The sequence below is a fragment of the Hemitrygon akajei genome, unplaced genomic scaffold (assembly GCF_048418815.1).
Source record: "Hemitrygon akajei unplaced genomic scaffold, sHemAka1.3 Scf000092, whole genome shotgun sequence".
NCBI lineage: Eukaryota > Metazoa > Chordata > Chondrichthyes > Myliobatiformes > Dasyatidae > Hemitrygon > Hemitrygon akajei.
In genome coordinates, this window is record NW_027331978.1 from 775,972 (window position 1) to 790,800 (window position 14,829).

The following is a 14,829-nucleotide window of genomic DNA, read 5'->3' on the forward strand; positions in this document are numbered from 1 at the left end:
TTGCCCAGGGCAAAGTTGTTTGATATCATTATGTACCCAGACAGAATAGGTCAAAACATATCCTTACGTGTAGAAAACTCCAGAACAAGCAACACACACAAAATGCTGGAGGAACTCAGCAGGCCGGGCAGCGTCTATGGGAAAGAGTACTAATGCTGAGTTCCTCCGGCATTTTGTGTGAAATTCCTCCGGATTTCCAGCAGCTGCGGTTTTCTCTTGCTGCGGTTGGAGGCAGAACAAAGGTGATTTTCTCAACAGCTGATAGAAAGATTTTGTTCTCTTTTTCCGAGTTCCTATTCCTTGCATTCAGATTGCTCGAGCTCAGCTCTGTTTGTGAGATCTATCTGCTCCCATTCCCTGATTAGCCGGAAGCTCCCCGGGGCCCGCGTACGGATCGTGGGGCTGAGAGAGAGGAAAAAGACCTGGTCTGTGCCGAGTTTGCGGGCCACAGTCTCCGGTTCTCACAGCAATTGTCACTCAATTAGAGTCGAAAAAGCCCTTACCTTTCCGCTCCTCCCGACATTTTGTATACTGCGCGCATGCGTAGTTATCGGAGACGGCAGCAACCCTGCGCCTGCGCATTTGATCGGTGCTTCAAACAACAGCGAAATTTTAATCGCGCGGCTTTATGGGTAGTCACGGTGCCATTAAAAAGTTCTGCAAGCTTCGGTTTCATGTCCATATCTCAGTTTTTTTTGTGTGTAGAAAACTCAGCAGCTTTCTTAACGCAGAAAGCGACTCCCATAAACGATATACTCAATATCAACAGGCATTTCGTTGTATCTAATGCCAAAGTTCACTCCCCTTACAAATGCAGATGTGAAACAAAAGAGATTCTGCAGTTGCTGGAAACACAAAGACGCACACACACACAATACTGAAGGAGCTCTGCAGTTCAGGCAGCAACTAAGCAGAGGAATACACAGTCTAGACATGCTGAAGGGGCTCGGATTAAATGCTGCCCATTTATTCCTCTCCACATTTGCTGCCTGACCTGCTGATTACTGCAATGTTTTGTAGAAATTAACCATTTTGTTTTTCAATTAACCAGTTTCCAAATGTTTCTCATCTTTCATTCATAGCCACATCCTGCTGATCTGGTTCCCCTTCCTCCTAATGCTCATAACCTCCAGACCCCATCTCTTTCCAGAGCCCCAAAGCCCTGATTGGTGCTCTTTGGTTTCTGACTCTGCTCCACTGAAGATTCACTCGATAGTCTGCTGTCAGGCTTTAGAGGTGCATTGCAGCAACCCAGCTGTCTGAGGCACAGTCCTTTGAAATTGGTGAAAATGACACAAAATTTGAAAAGAGCAGGGAAATAGGAGTTTAACCACCTTAGTCCAGAGCCCTGGGGAAGGTCAAATACTCAGCGAGCTCATCGTGTTAATTAGCCTGGGGAAAATCATGCAGGAAATTCATGCAGGTGTATAAGATGATGAGAGGCATTGATCGTGTGAAAAGTCAGAGGCTTTTTCCCCCCAGGGCTGAGATGGATAACACGTGGGGGGCATAGTTAAGGTGCTTGGAAGTAGTTCAATGGAGGTTTCAGAGATATATTTTTTTATACAGATGGTGGTGGGTGTGTGGACTGCACTGCCAGCGACGGTGGTACAGACGGGTACAATTGAGTCTTTTAAGAAAATCTTAGAGAGGTACATGGAGCTTAGGAAAATAGAGGGTTCTGTCGTAGGGTAATTCTAGGCATTTTCTAGAGTTGGTTGCTGTGGGCCGAAGGGCCTGTAATTTGCTGCAGATTTCGCTGATTCTAAGAAATTCAAGGGAAATCTCTTCTCCCACGGAGTGGTGACAAGTTGCAACAGGGAGAGTGAGAGATAATTTTTAAAATACGGATATGGAACAGAAACATGGGCAGAGAGCAGATAGACCGAGTGGCCTTTCTGGTGTACATTGTGAGTTTGGCAGTGACAGTAAGTACCTGCGACATGGGATTTGATACAGAATTGATTTATCTTTCACAGATCCACAATATTAAACGCCAGTGGGGCGCTGTCTTCTCCCGCATCTCCAACTCCACATTCAAGGATCGGTGGCATTCAAACGCTGGGAAAGGCAACACGTACAACACACTGGAGGAACTCAGCAGGTCGGGCAGCATCCATGAGAACGTTGTGTAGAGGGGGTTTCTTATTAGTATAAGAGGGTTTCTTCTTTGTGAGTGTTTATTTTTCTTTTTTGTTACTGCGTATGTTAATCAAATGGCTTCTTAGTTTTGTTATAAAAGAGTGCTGGAAGCTTGTTTGAGTTAAATTTACTGATAACGGGAATTGTATTCATTTGTTAACCAATTGGAATTAATGTTATTCTCTCTTCTGGGTCTGTAAGCTATTGTTGGCGGGCTTTTGGGGAGATCGCCGCGAGGGGGTGACAGAGAGAGAGGACGCGATGCTGTAAACTGGGTGAGGAACGGACCCCGAGTGGGGGTCCGAGGCCAGGATGTTCGGCGAGGAGAGAAGACGAAGATAGATGTGCTTGGTTGATCACTTCGAGTGGTCCTGAGCTACGAGTCGAGGAGTTCGGAGGGGATCAATTAGTGGCCAGAAGACTTTGTTAATTGAGCTCCAACGGTTGTACACGAAGTGGTTTGGACTTTGATAAGTCTTGGCGCCTTTTCTTTATTTTATTTTCCTTTATATATATTGTATCATTATTAATCACATAGTTCTAGTAATATCTATAAAGTGTTATCATTTAATCGCATATGGTGTACTGTCTATTATTATTTATTAAACCCAGAGTTTCGAGCTGCTTGGGAGGACTTGTGTAATAGCCACGGGCCGGTACCGAATTCAAACGAGAGCCGGTGGTGGTGCGGCCAGAGGCAAGTATCTGAGGGTGAGACCCTCTTAGTGGACGCTCCGAAATACCACGAGGGAGGGGAGTTGACCGCTGAAGATACCTCGGTGAGAGAGAGAGGTCGCGGCGACTGGGCCCTGAGGCCGTGGGAGACGTAGGCAGCGTGAGTGTGGAGTATAGTGCGCTGAAGAGGCGCACCGTCAGTGACCAGAATACGGCCCTGAGGGCCGAAGAGACGATGGCCTGTCTGAGTGGTGCGAAGTGGTTTAAGGTGCTGGATCTGAGGAGCGAATGTTGCTAGATCCCGATGAGTGAGGCCGACAAGGAGAAGACGGCCTTTATAGGTCCCCTAGGATTCTTCCGGTACGAAAAGATGCCAGAAGGCATATCCGGAGCCCTTGCAGCCTTCCCGCGGGGCATGTGGAAGACCATGGGGGATGTGGAGGTGTCTGGAGTTTTGGCGTATGTGGATGTTCTCCTGACATTTGGATTTGCCTCGGGAGAATGTGAAGCGAGACTGTTGCAGGAGCGACTGAGAACTAAAGAGCTAAAGCTTTCTCTGGACACGTGTCAGGTCTGGCGAAGGTCGCAGCTCGTGAGTGACTGTCTCTACGGAATCAAGTTTGATGTGGAGATGGAGAGGCCGAATTCTCATCAGAAACCGGAGAAAGTGATCCGGAATCAGTTGGAAGACCAAGAAAGTTATCTGATTAAGAGTAACAGCAAACCGAGAGCCCGGAGAGGGGAGTTTGAGGAGGTGAAGCAATTGCGCACAGATCTTGGAAGAGGGAAGCGGAAGTTTGAAGGGAACCTGAAGATGACCATCGACAGTCCAAATGAAGTGGAAACCCTGAAGTTTGACCTTGAAGAAGTCATCAGGAAGGAAAAGCTGGAGATAAGTGCAGTGAATACAGAATTGTTGAGACTGTGGCGGGAGTTGGAGGAGCCAGAGAGGAAGCTGATATCTCGATTGCGGGAGGCTGAAGAGGATGGGGGAGCAGTGCAGGCCACGTGCTTCCGTTTGGAGAAGATCAAACAGGAGCTACCGATCGCAGAAGTGAGGAAGAATACGGATTCGAAGGATGATGCGCTGGATGTGTGGTACATGCTGCCGTTTGCCAACTTCCCCTCGATTGAGGAAGAGACCTTTGCCCTTCTACCACTGAGTCAGGTGTAGTGGGGAGGGTTAGCCGTGGACAGCAGGGGGATCAGAGTTGCAGTGGGGGCATGAGTGAGAGATTGAGAGAGGAGTTGGCGAGCGGAGCCGAGGTATCGCCGGTTGTGTCCGAGCCTGGATGGTTTCGGGGAGGGGGTACGGAGGTCTCGAAGGGTTGAGAAACTCCCAGAGAAGTTGACCTATGTAGCGCCTGAGGAACAGGGAGTGAGGTCTACTGTTTGGGATGCAATGTCACGGTTTATGCCTGGGTTAGGGTGTGTGTTGGCAGGAAGAGTTGGCGAGTTATTTAGAAGTCATGAGGACACGACTTTTATTTGTTGGGGGGGAAGTGTAAAGGGGGTTCCTTATTGGTGTAAGGGGGGGTTTCTTCTTTTTCTTTGTTATTCCGTATGTTAATCAAAATGGCTTCTTTGTTTTGTTATGAGAGAGTGCTGGAAGCTTGTTTGGGTTAAAATTTACTGATAACGAGAATTGTATTCATTTGTTAACCAATTGACATTAATGTTACTCTCTCTTCTCGGTCTGTAAGCTAGTGTTGGCGGGCTTTTGGGGAGTCGGCGCGAGGGGGTGAGGGAGAGAGGATGCGATGCTGTAAGCTGGGTGACGGAACGGACCCCGAGCGGGGGTCCGAGGCCAGGTTGTCGGCGGGAAGAGGAGATGAAGGCGGACGGGTGCTGGAGCCACTGCTCGGTTGACCACTGCGGGTGGTCCAGGTGTGAAGACGGGAGGTCGGAGGAGAGCAACGAGAGGTCGAAGGTTCGATGGTTGAGCTCCAACGCTGTGCACTAAACTGACTGAACTCTGATACGTTTCGGCTCCTTTATTTTATATTTATTTATTTATATATACTGTATTGTTGGTAACTATTTAGTACCAGTAATATCTATAAAGTGTAATCCTTTAATCGCATATGGTGTACTGTCTGTTATATGGCCGAGTGGGGACATCACACAATATTTACACAATCTGGTTGCCCAGTTTGACGGGGCAGAAGGCTGCTCCCCCTAGACAGAAGCGAGCCTGAGGTGTGGATGTACATCTGTACAGATAAACAGATGTACAGAGATTCACTCCCCCTGAGAGAAGACATTTCTACTTACCCGCTTTCTTAAAGATGGACCATTTATTTGCTGATTATGTCGTTTTATTCGTGACTCTCCCACTTGCAGAAACAATTTAGAATTGTACACAGAGCAGTACAGTGCAGGAACAGATCGTACTGGCCATGTTGCCAAATTACTCACGAATCATCTACCTGCACACGATCTGTATACCTCTTAGACAACAATAAGGCATCTGCTTCCATCACCCGCCCAGGTACCGAGCAATCACAGTGATAAAGCGTTATCTGGCACATCTCCTTTGCACTCCCTACGCTCGGATAATATTTAGCATTGACCTGGTCAAGAACCTATCATAGGCACTATTTGGGAAAGATCATAACTACAATTCTTCTAAATTCTGAGGTTGACAAACCCCTGCTATGAGGTTGCCTTGGGGACCAGGATGAGTGTTCATGGTCTACACCAGGTATACTGATCAAGCCCTGCATTGGAATTAGTGATCAGGTCCAGTATGTGGGTGAGAATTCGTCCACTTTCGCATTTAGTTTAGTATTCGGGACTGACATTCGGGTTGTGTTCAGACTCTGAATGAGCACCGTCTTGAGCGAACATACCGGACTTCCGGCTGGTGAACCTGTCTTGTACAACCTGCAATGTCGGAACAGCATTTTAAAATCAGATTTTAAATCAAGCACAGTGTCATTAGCAAATGTAGTGAGATATGTTCGTTTGCAGAAACAATGCATTGCATTCCTTAATAATAATAAAAATATAAATTATGTTGAATATATGGATGAAATTAAACAGGGTGGAAAAGAAAACGAAACCATATACCCTCTGCACTTTCTCGTCGAACTTTCGCGGCACCCTCCTTTTTGTAAGCTACAATTCATTTGCCATTAAGGCCAATATGTCGGTCACAGTGGTAACGTTGTCCACAGGGCCCCAGGTAATATGACTGGATTGCAGTAAGAGGAGTAACTCCATTCAACTTTCATTTCACTTTGTTGAGCCGGTGTGGCATGTCAATGTAACCATCAACAGCTTAACGCCTGCAGAAAACAGCGATACAGTAAGAAACATGGAAACAGAGGAAACATACAGCACCGTACCTTCGGCCCACAAAGCTGTGCGGAACATGTCACTGCCTTAGAACTACATCGGCTTTACACATAGCCCTCTATTTTTCTAACCTACATCCAGGAGTCTCTTTAAAGTCCCTATCGTTTCCACCTCCAACATTGCCACCGTCAGCTTATTCCACGCACTCAACAATCTCTGCGTAAAAAAATAAATATATATTACCCCTGACATCTCCTCTGTACCTACTTCGAGGCACCGTAAAACTGTGCCCTCTCGCACTACGCATTTCAGCCCTGGTCAAAAGCCTCTGACTATCCACACGATCAATAACTCTCATTATCTTGTACACCTCTATCAGGTCATCTCTGATCTTCCATCACTCGAAGGAGAAAAGGCCGAGTTCACTCAACCTATTCTCATAAGACATGCTCCCAAATCCAGGCAACATCTTTGTAAATCTCCTGTGCATCCTTTCTATGGTTTCCACGTCCTTCCTGTAGTGAGGCGACCAGGCAGCGTTACCTCTCGGCTCTTAAACTCAATGCTAAGATTAATGAAGGCCAATGCGCCGTATGCCTTCTTAACCACAGAATCAACCTTCTGGGCATCTTTGAGCGTCCTATGGACCCCGGCCTCCAGGATCCCTCTGATCCTCCACACTGCCAAGAGTCTTACCATGAATGCTATATTCTGCCTTCGTATTTGACCTGCCAAGCTGAACCACCTCACACTTACACGAGAAAATCTGTATATTCAAGCAATACACACACGATGCTGGTTGAACACAGCAGGCCAGGCACATCACACTTACTTGTGTTGAACTCCATCTGCCACTTCTCAGCCCAGTTTTACATCATATCAATGACCCATTGTAATCTCTGACAGCCCTCCACACTATCCACAACACCCCCGACCTTCGTGTCTCTGCAAATCTACTAACCCATCCCTCCATTTCATCATCCACGTCATTTATAAAAATCACAAAAAGTAGGGGTCCCAGAGCAGATCGCTGAGGCACACCACTGGTCACCGACTTCCATGCAGAATATGACCCGTCTACAACCACATTTTGCCTTCTGCAGGCAAGCCAGTTCTGGATCCACTAAGCAATATCCCTTTTGATCCCATGCCTCCTTACGTTCTCAATCAGCCTTGCATGGGGCACCTTGCTAAAATCCATATACCCTACACCTACGACTCTGCCTTCATCAAACCGTTTTGTCACATCCTCAAACAATTCAATCAGGCTCAGAGGCACGACCTGCCTTTCACAAAGCCATGTTGACTATTTCTAATCATATTATGCCTCTCCAAAGGTTCATAAACCCTGCCTTTCGGGATTTTCTCCATCAACTTACCACCAACTGAATTAAGACTCACTGTCCCATTATTTCCGAAGGGTTATTCCCACTCCCTTTCTTGAAAAAGGGAACAACATCCGCAATCTTCCAGAACCTCTCCCGTCCTCACCGATGATGCAAAGATAATCCTACTCAGAACCCCAAAGAAATTTCCCCAGAACATTTGCCAGATTACTTCCTTACGTTTCCCTGAGTACATCTGTTTCCAATCTATGCTTGAAAGCCCAGCGACTGAACCTTCCTGAGCAGCCTTCTGTGCGGGACCTTGTCAAATGCCTTGCTAAAGTCCAGACCGACATCATCCACTAACTTGCCTTCTCACTACCATGTCAGGTACAGAGGCCTTAAGTTTCCTTGTTATCTTTTGAACCTTTCTTAAAGAGCGGGACAACCTTAGCCATCTTCCAATCCTTCGGTACCTTACCTGCCGGTAAACACAGCTTAAGTATATCTGCATCCCTCAAGGTCGGAGGAAACATTTTGTAAGTCGCTGGGGACTTCCATCCTAACTTGCATCATGTCTGCAAACACGTCCTCTTCTATAATCTGCGCGGAGACATTGAACTCACTCTGCTTTGCATCATAGACTCCATTTCAGATCTTCCTCATTTTTCTGATTCCACATAGATTACCCTTCGGTAATCCAGAAGATCAATTTTGTGCCTTCTAATTCCGTTTCTTTTATAATTTATGTACAATCCCTTGGGATTGTACTTCACCTTTTCTGCTGGGACAAACTCGTGCTTTTTCTTAGCCCTCCATGTATCTTTCTTAAGTGTCCTCTTGCAATTTCTTATACTTCACAAATTCCTCGCTCCCTACACGTGCTATGATCCTCCATCTATATTCTTCACCATGGCCACAATTTCTCCTGAAAACCAAGGTTCCCAAAAAGAACGGGCTATACTTACAGTACCTTCTGTTCCGACATGCACACACAAGCTTTGAACACTCAAAATTTCACCTTTGATAGTCTCCCACGTATCAGGTTCACCTTTGACAGAAAACAGCATATCCCAATCACACTTCTCAGAATATTTCGGATAGCTTAAAACTCCAGCACATCTAATTATTTTACCGTGCGGGTATCGCAGTCCATTCCTGGAAAGTTAAATCACCTCCTGTAACAGATTATGTTTCTTGCAAGAGGGTGCGGTCTCTCTAAAAATTTATCCTCTTAATCCCGCAGATAAAGCCTCACCAGACGAGTTCCCCAGTCTGTACTGACAAAGTGGTGGCGTGACATATTCCCGATACTAGTAACGTCACAGTTGCCCCTTTAATTGCCATCGTTTTGTCGCGTCCAAAAGGAGGGAACCCCGGAATATCAAGCTGCCAATCCAACCCTTCTTGCAGCCAAGTCTTACTAATGGCTACCATATCGTAATTCCTTGTGTTGATCCACGACTTGAGCTCATCCCCCTTTCCTTCAATACCGTTTTGCATTGAAATATACGCAGTTCACGTTAGTCGCAACATACCCAACCTGTTTTAATTCCTGACTTTGTCCGAAGTCTTAACAATTTCTGTGTGAGAAACTTGGTTAAGTACATAGATGGGAGGGCATGATCTGACGGATTCGACACAGTGATCGGGAGCAGTGCGTGGAAATCGCAATACCCCCAACCCCCGCCTCACCCCACAACTCCCCCCTACCCCACCCTAGCGTCGGATCGCAGAACCGGGACCATGTGCGGTAAAAGTTTCGCAGTGGGATTCCGAGACGAGGGCCACAATCTCAACCATGACTAACATATTCGCCACTGTGGATAAATAGTTTAATAGTTTAATAGATAATAGTTTAATCATTCTGACCAGACGCACCGCCTCTCACTCATCCATGACTCCTCACTGCCGCTCCCCGTCACAGTGGACTCTTCTTCCGGCCTCTCCCTCTTCCCTTCCAAATCGCTCCACTCTCCTCGACACCCAAAACACTGAACCCTCCTTTCTACGAACTCGGTCAGTTTACCAACCCCGCACTGCACACATTCACTCATTTTGCTGTAAACTCGTCTCCCCATCCCCTTCCTCTTGACGCCATTTTCCCTCATCTCTCCTTCCTCGCCGCCCATATCGCTCACCCACACCACCTCGGTACCCTGCCCACCCATCCTCCCTCACCCTTTTCTGTAGCCCACCACACCGCCTCCCCCACCCATTCCGCCATTCCATCCCAGTCTCCGTAAAGGACCCTCCCACTCCCTTTCTTTTAGCCCTCTATCCCTTTCTCTCTACCTCGTTCTCCTCACTCTCCAGCTCTCTCCCCTTGCTCCAACCATCTCTAAATCCCCCTCTCTATATCCCCCGTGACTGTCCACTCTCAACACTGATGCGGCCATCACTGAATTGTGGCTGAAGGATGATTACAGTTGGGAGCTGAATGCCCAAGGTTACAGGTTATACAAGAGGGATAGGAATGTAGGCGGAGTGGGTAGTGTGGCTCTACTGGTAAAGAATAGCATCAGATCAGTAGGAAGATGTTACAAATGATCGGAAGATTTTGAATCTTTGTGGGTTGAGTTAAGAAACAGCAAGTGTAAAAAGACGCTGATGGTAGTTATATAGAGGCCTCTAACAGTGGCCGGGAGGTGGACCACAGGTTACAACAGGTAATAGAAAAGGCAAGTCAAAAGGGCAATGTTATGGTAGTCATGGGACATTTTAGCACGAAGGGCATTTGGGAAAATCAGTTTGGGAATGGATCTCAAGGTAGTGAGTTTGTTGAATGCCAGAGGGATAGCCTTTCAGAGCAGTTTGTCGTTGAGCCTACTACGGAATCAGCTGTACTGGATTGGGTGCTATATAATGAACGGGAGGCGATTAGGGAGTTTAAAGTAGAAGAACCTTTGGAAAATGTGATCGCAACACGAGTGCGAGCAACTAAAATCATTAGAAGGGAAAAGATGAAATATGAAAGCAAGCTGAGAAATAATATCAAAGTGGAATATAAAAGTTTTTCTTTCAAGTATGTTAAAAATAAAAGAGAAATTGAAGTGGAAAATGAGGCAGGAGAAATAACAAAGGGGGAACAAGGAGATGGCTGATGAAACTAAATCAGCATTTTGCATCATTCTTCACTGTGGAAGACACTAACTACACGCCTGATGTTGTAGTGTGTGAAGGAAGAGAAGTGGGTGCAGTTACTATGACAAGAGAGACGGTGCTCAAACTGCTGAAAGACCTAAAGGTACATAAGTCAGCGGGACCAGATGAACTGCACCCTGGGGTGCTGGAAGAAGTAGCGTCAGAGATTCTGCTGGCATTAGAAATTACCTTTCAAAATTCATTGGACTCCGGCATGGTGTCGGAGGACTGGAAAATTGCAGATGCCACTACACTCTTTAAGGAGGAAGGCAGCAGAAAGGCAACTATAGACTAGTTGTTGGGAAGATATTAGAGTCAATTGTTAAGGATGAGGTGATGGAGTACCTGGTGACACAGGACAAGATAATACAAAGTCAGCATGGTTTCCTTCAGGGACAATCCTGCCTGACGACTCTTTCGGAATTCTCGAAGGAGATTACAAGTAGATTAGATAAAGGTGATGAATTGGATGTTGTACATTTGGAACTTCAGAAGCCCTTTGATCAGGTGCACACACATGAACTGCTTACCAAGTTAAGAGTCCATGGTACTACAGGAAAGTCACTAAAATGGTTAGACCATTGGCTGATTGGTAGGACGCAGGGAGTTAAAATAAAAAGGACCCTTTTCTGGTTGTTTGCCAGTCACTAGTTCCTCAGGGGTCAGTAATGGGACCGCTTCTTTTTATGCTTTATATAAATGATTTAGATGATGAAATAGATTGTTTTGTTGCCAAGTTTTCAGATGATGCGAAGGTTGGGGGAAGGGCAGTAGTGTTGAGGAAACAGGTAGGATGAAGAAGGACTTAGATTAGGAGAATGGGCAAGAAAGTGGCAAATGAAATACAATTTTGGGAAAATGCATGGACATGCAATTTGGTAGCAGAAATAAACCTGCGGACAATTTTCTAAACGGGGAGAAATTCCAGGAAACTAAGATGCAGAGGGATATGGAGTCCTTGTGCAGAACACCATGAAGGTTATCTTACAGGCTCAGTCGGTGGTGAGGAAGGCAAATGCCATGTTAGCATTCATTTCAAGAGGTCCAGCATACAAGAGCAAGGATCAGATGCTGAGGCCTTAAGGCACTGGTGAGGCCTCACCTTGAGGATTTTGAACAGTTTTGAGACCGTCATCTTAGAAAAGATGTCCTGCCATTGGAGAGGGTCCAGAGGAGGTTCACAAGGATGATTCCAGGAATGAAAGGGTTATCACACGAGGAGCGTTACATGGCTCTGGGTCTGTACTCGCTGGAATTCAGAAGGATGAGGGGGAATCTCATTGAAACCTTTCGAATGTTGAAAGGCCTGGACAGAGTGGGTGTGGAAAGGATGTTTTCCATCGTGGGACAGTCTAGGACAAGAGAGCACAGCCTCAGGATAGAGGGGCGCCCTTTCAAAACAGATCCGGAAAAAATTCCCTAGCCAAAGTATGTTGAATGTGTGGAATTCGTTGCCACATGCAGCGGTGGTGGCCAGATCATTGGGTATGTTTAAGGCAGAGATTGACAAGTTCTTGATTAGACATGACAATGAACATTACAGGGAGAAGAGCGGGAACTGGGATTGAGGAGGAGAGGAAAAGGTTTAGTCATGTTTAAATGGCGGAGCAGACTCGATAGGCCAGATGGCCTCATTCTACTCCAATGTCTTATGGTCTCTCTTTCTCCTCCTCTCTCTTCCCCACCATCTCTCCACACACTCACTTTCATTTGCAGCTACCCGCTCTCCACTTTCCACACACAACTTTCTCAGCACCTCATTCTCCTTCCATTCCTCAGCAATGGAGGGAGGTAGCATTCTATCTCTACCTCCACCCTCATATAAAGATCACTTAACAAGTCAGTAGCTCTATAACCGCGAACGCTGCAGATTCCAGATTCTCGGTAATGTTCGTTATATTGAGGAAATCACAGTTAGGAACGCCACGGGCTGGTTTATGTATGTTTCCAGCGGGAGGGTGGGGGGTTGGCGCTGGTAGTGGATCCAAATGCAAGACACAGACACTGAAGTACTGGGAGCAGGGCTAAGATTATCCAGAATGCAAGGGAAGTCAGGAGGAAAGGACGCTGGACATGGATACAGGCCCTGGACGAGACAAGCACACCGAGCCTGGGCTAGGACTCAGACTGTGAAAGCAGGACCTGGATGAGGAACTTGGAACTAGATGTCTGGACTAGGACTCCGAGCCAGAGACTGGACAGGGACCCGGAACATGGATATTGACTCGGGCTCGGAACCTGGATCCAGTCGAGGATTCGGGACTAGGAACAGACTAGACACAAGATAACACTGGGATCACAGGGACGTGGCTTGGACTAGACCAGGATCTTGGACGTGGCTAGGGCTGGACGAGGAATCTCCAGCACCAGGCTGGGCGAGGTACTGCTGGGCTCAGTGAGGCACCAGAACTGGATGAGGACACGAAGCTCGGACTTGGACGGGGCTGGAACATGGCGCCCTGCCTTGATCTTGGAACACAGAGCCTTGGTGTTGGAATACAGGGTCACAGAGCCGCTATCCCTCCCTGGGAACAGGTCTGAGAGCCGGGGTTCTACACAGAACACTGAAGCAGGACCCCTCCTTGGGAACAGGACTTACGGCCGGGGATCTATACAGAGTCAGGACCCCTCCTAAGGCCGGGACTCTTTCCTTGACGGACAGTTAACACAGGGACACAAAGAGACAGATCCAAACTCAGCAATAGATACCTCCATATCTTGGAATGGCGAGGCTCCAGTCTCACTCGGGCGGTTGAACTTGACGGCGATACAGGCAAGGACGCAGGCGAGGTTACAGGCAAGGTAGCAGGCGAAGGAAACTGACGAAGGTTAGTGCCAAAATAACTGTTTTTTTAAAACTTTTTTTATTGAATTTTCAGATAATTACAGAAAGAAGAAAAAAAATACTCTTCCCCCTCCCCTTAGCCCCTCCCCCTATCATCCCTATAGAAAAAGAAAGAAAGTAAGAAAGAAAGAAAGAAAGAAAGAAAGAAAGAAAGAAAGGAAGGAAGGAAGGAAGGAAGGAAGGAAGGAAGGAAGGAAGGAAGGAAGGAAGGAAGAAAGAAAGAAAGAGAAAGAAAGAAAGAGTGCCTGGATATCAGAAGATCCCCACATGCTTCACGGAGTTCGTATTAACTTTATTATATATATTTCTTTCTTTCCCCAAATAGCCAATTATTTTATCTTCAGAGCACCTATATATTTAATCCTGTCTTTTGTAAATAAGGGCGCCAAATGTTCAAAAATGTTTCATATTTATCGCTTAGATTATAAGTAATTTTTTCAAGTGGAATACAGCTGGAAATTTCATTCTTCCAACGATCTATACTTAAGTATGCATCCGATTTCCAAGTAAATGCAATAGCCTTTTTGGCTACTGCCATTCCATTTTCATAAATTCTTTCTGATATTTATTCAATTTGGGTTTCGATTTTATCCCTTCAATATCGCCTAATAAAAATAATATTGGATTATGTGGAAGTTGTGTTCCAATAATTTGGTCCAATAAGACTCTTAAATTTATTCAAAAAGGTTGAATTTTAGAACAAGACCAAGTAGAATGTAAAAAAGTACCAATTTCTTGGTTACATTGGAAACACTAATCAGATAAATTCGGGTTTAATTTATTTATTTTTTGTGGTGTAATATATAATTGATGTAACAAATTATATTGCACTAATCTTAACCGGACATTTATTGTATTTGTCATACTATCAAAACATAGTCTTGACCAAGTTGTTTCTTCAATTTTAATATTCAAGTCACTTTCCCATTTTTGTCTTGACTTATGGACTCCTTGTTTAAATGTCTGTTTTTGAATCAAGCTATACATACAAGAAATAAAATTTTTAGTTTTTCCTTTTTGAATTAAAGTTTCTATTTTATTTAGATTTCGGCAATAACATTGTTTGACCTAATTTTTCTCTTAAATAAGCCCTTAATTGGAAGTAACAAAAAAGAGTGTTGTTTGATACTTTATATTTATTCCTTAATTGATCAAATGACATTAATATACCTCCTTCAAAACAATCTCTTATATATCTAATCCCTTTTTGAAACCAATTATATAAAAGTTGATCATCGATTGTAAAAGGAATAAGCCTATCTTGAATTAAAGATCTCTTTGCTAATAAAGATTTCTTTGTCTCATCATCAACATTTATCTTATTCCATTAGTCAATCAAATGTTTTATTATAGGAGATTCTTTCTTTTCCCGTATCCATTTAGATTCCCATTTATATA

At 45.3% G+C, this 14,829-nt stretch overlaps 1 protein-coding gene across 1 annotated transcript in view; it reads right to left on the bottom strand.

Moving 5' to 3' along the window:
• LOC140722873 (uncharacterized) overlaps positions 1–14,829 on the bottom strand; it is a 103,048-nt gene that overhangs the window by 16,341 nt on the left and 71,878 nt on the right. The window lies entirely within an intron of this gene.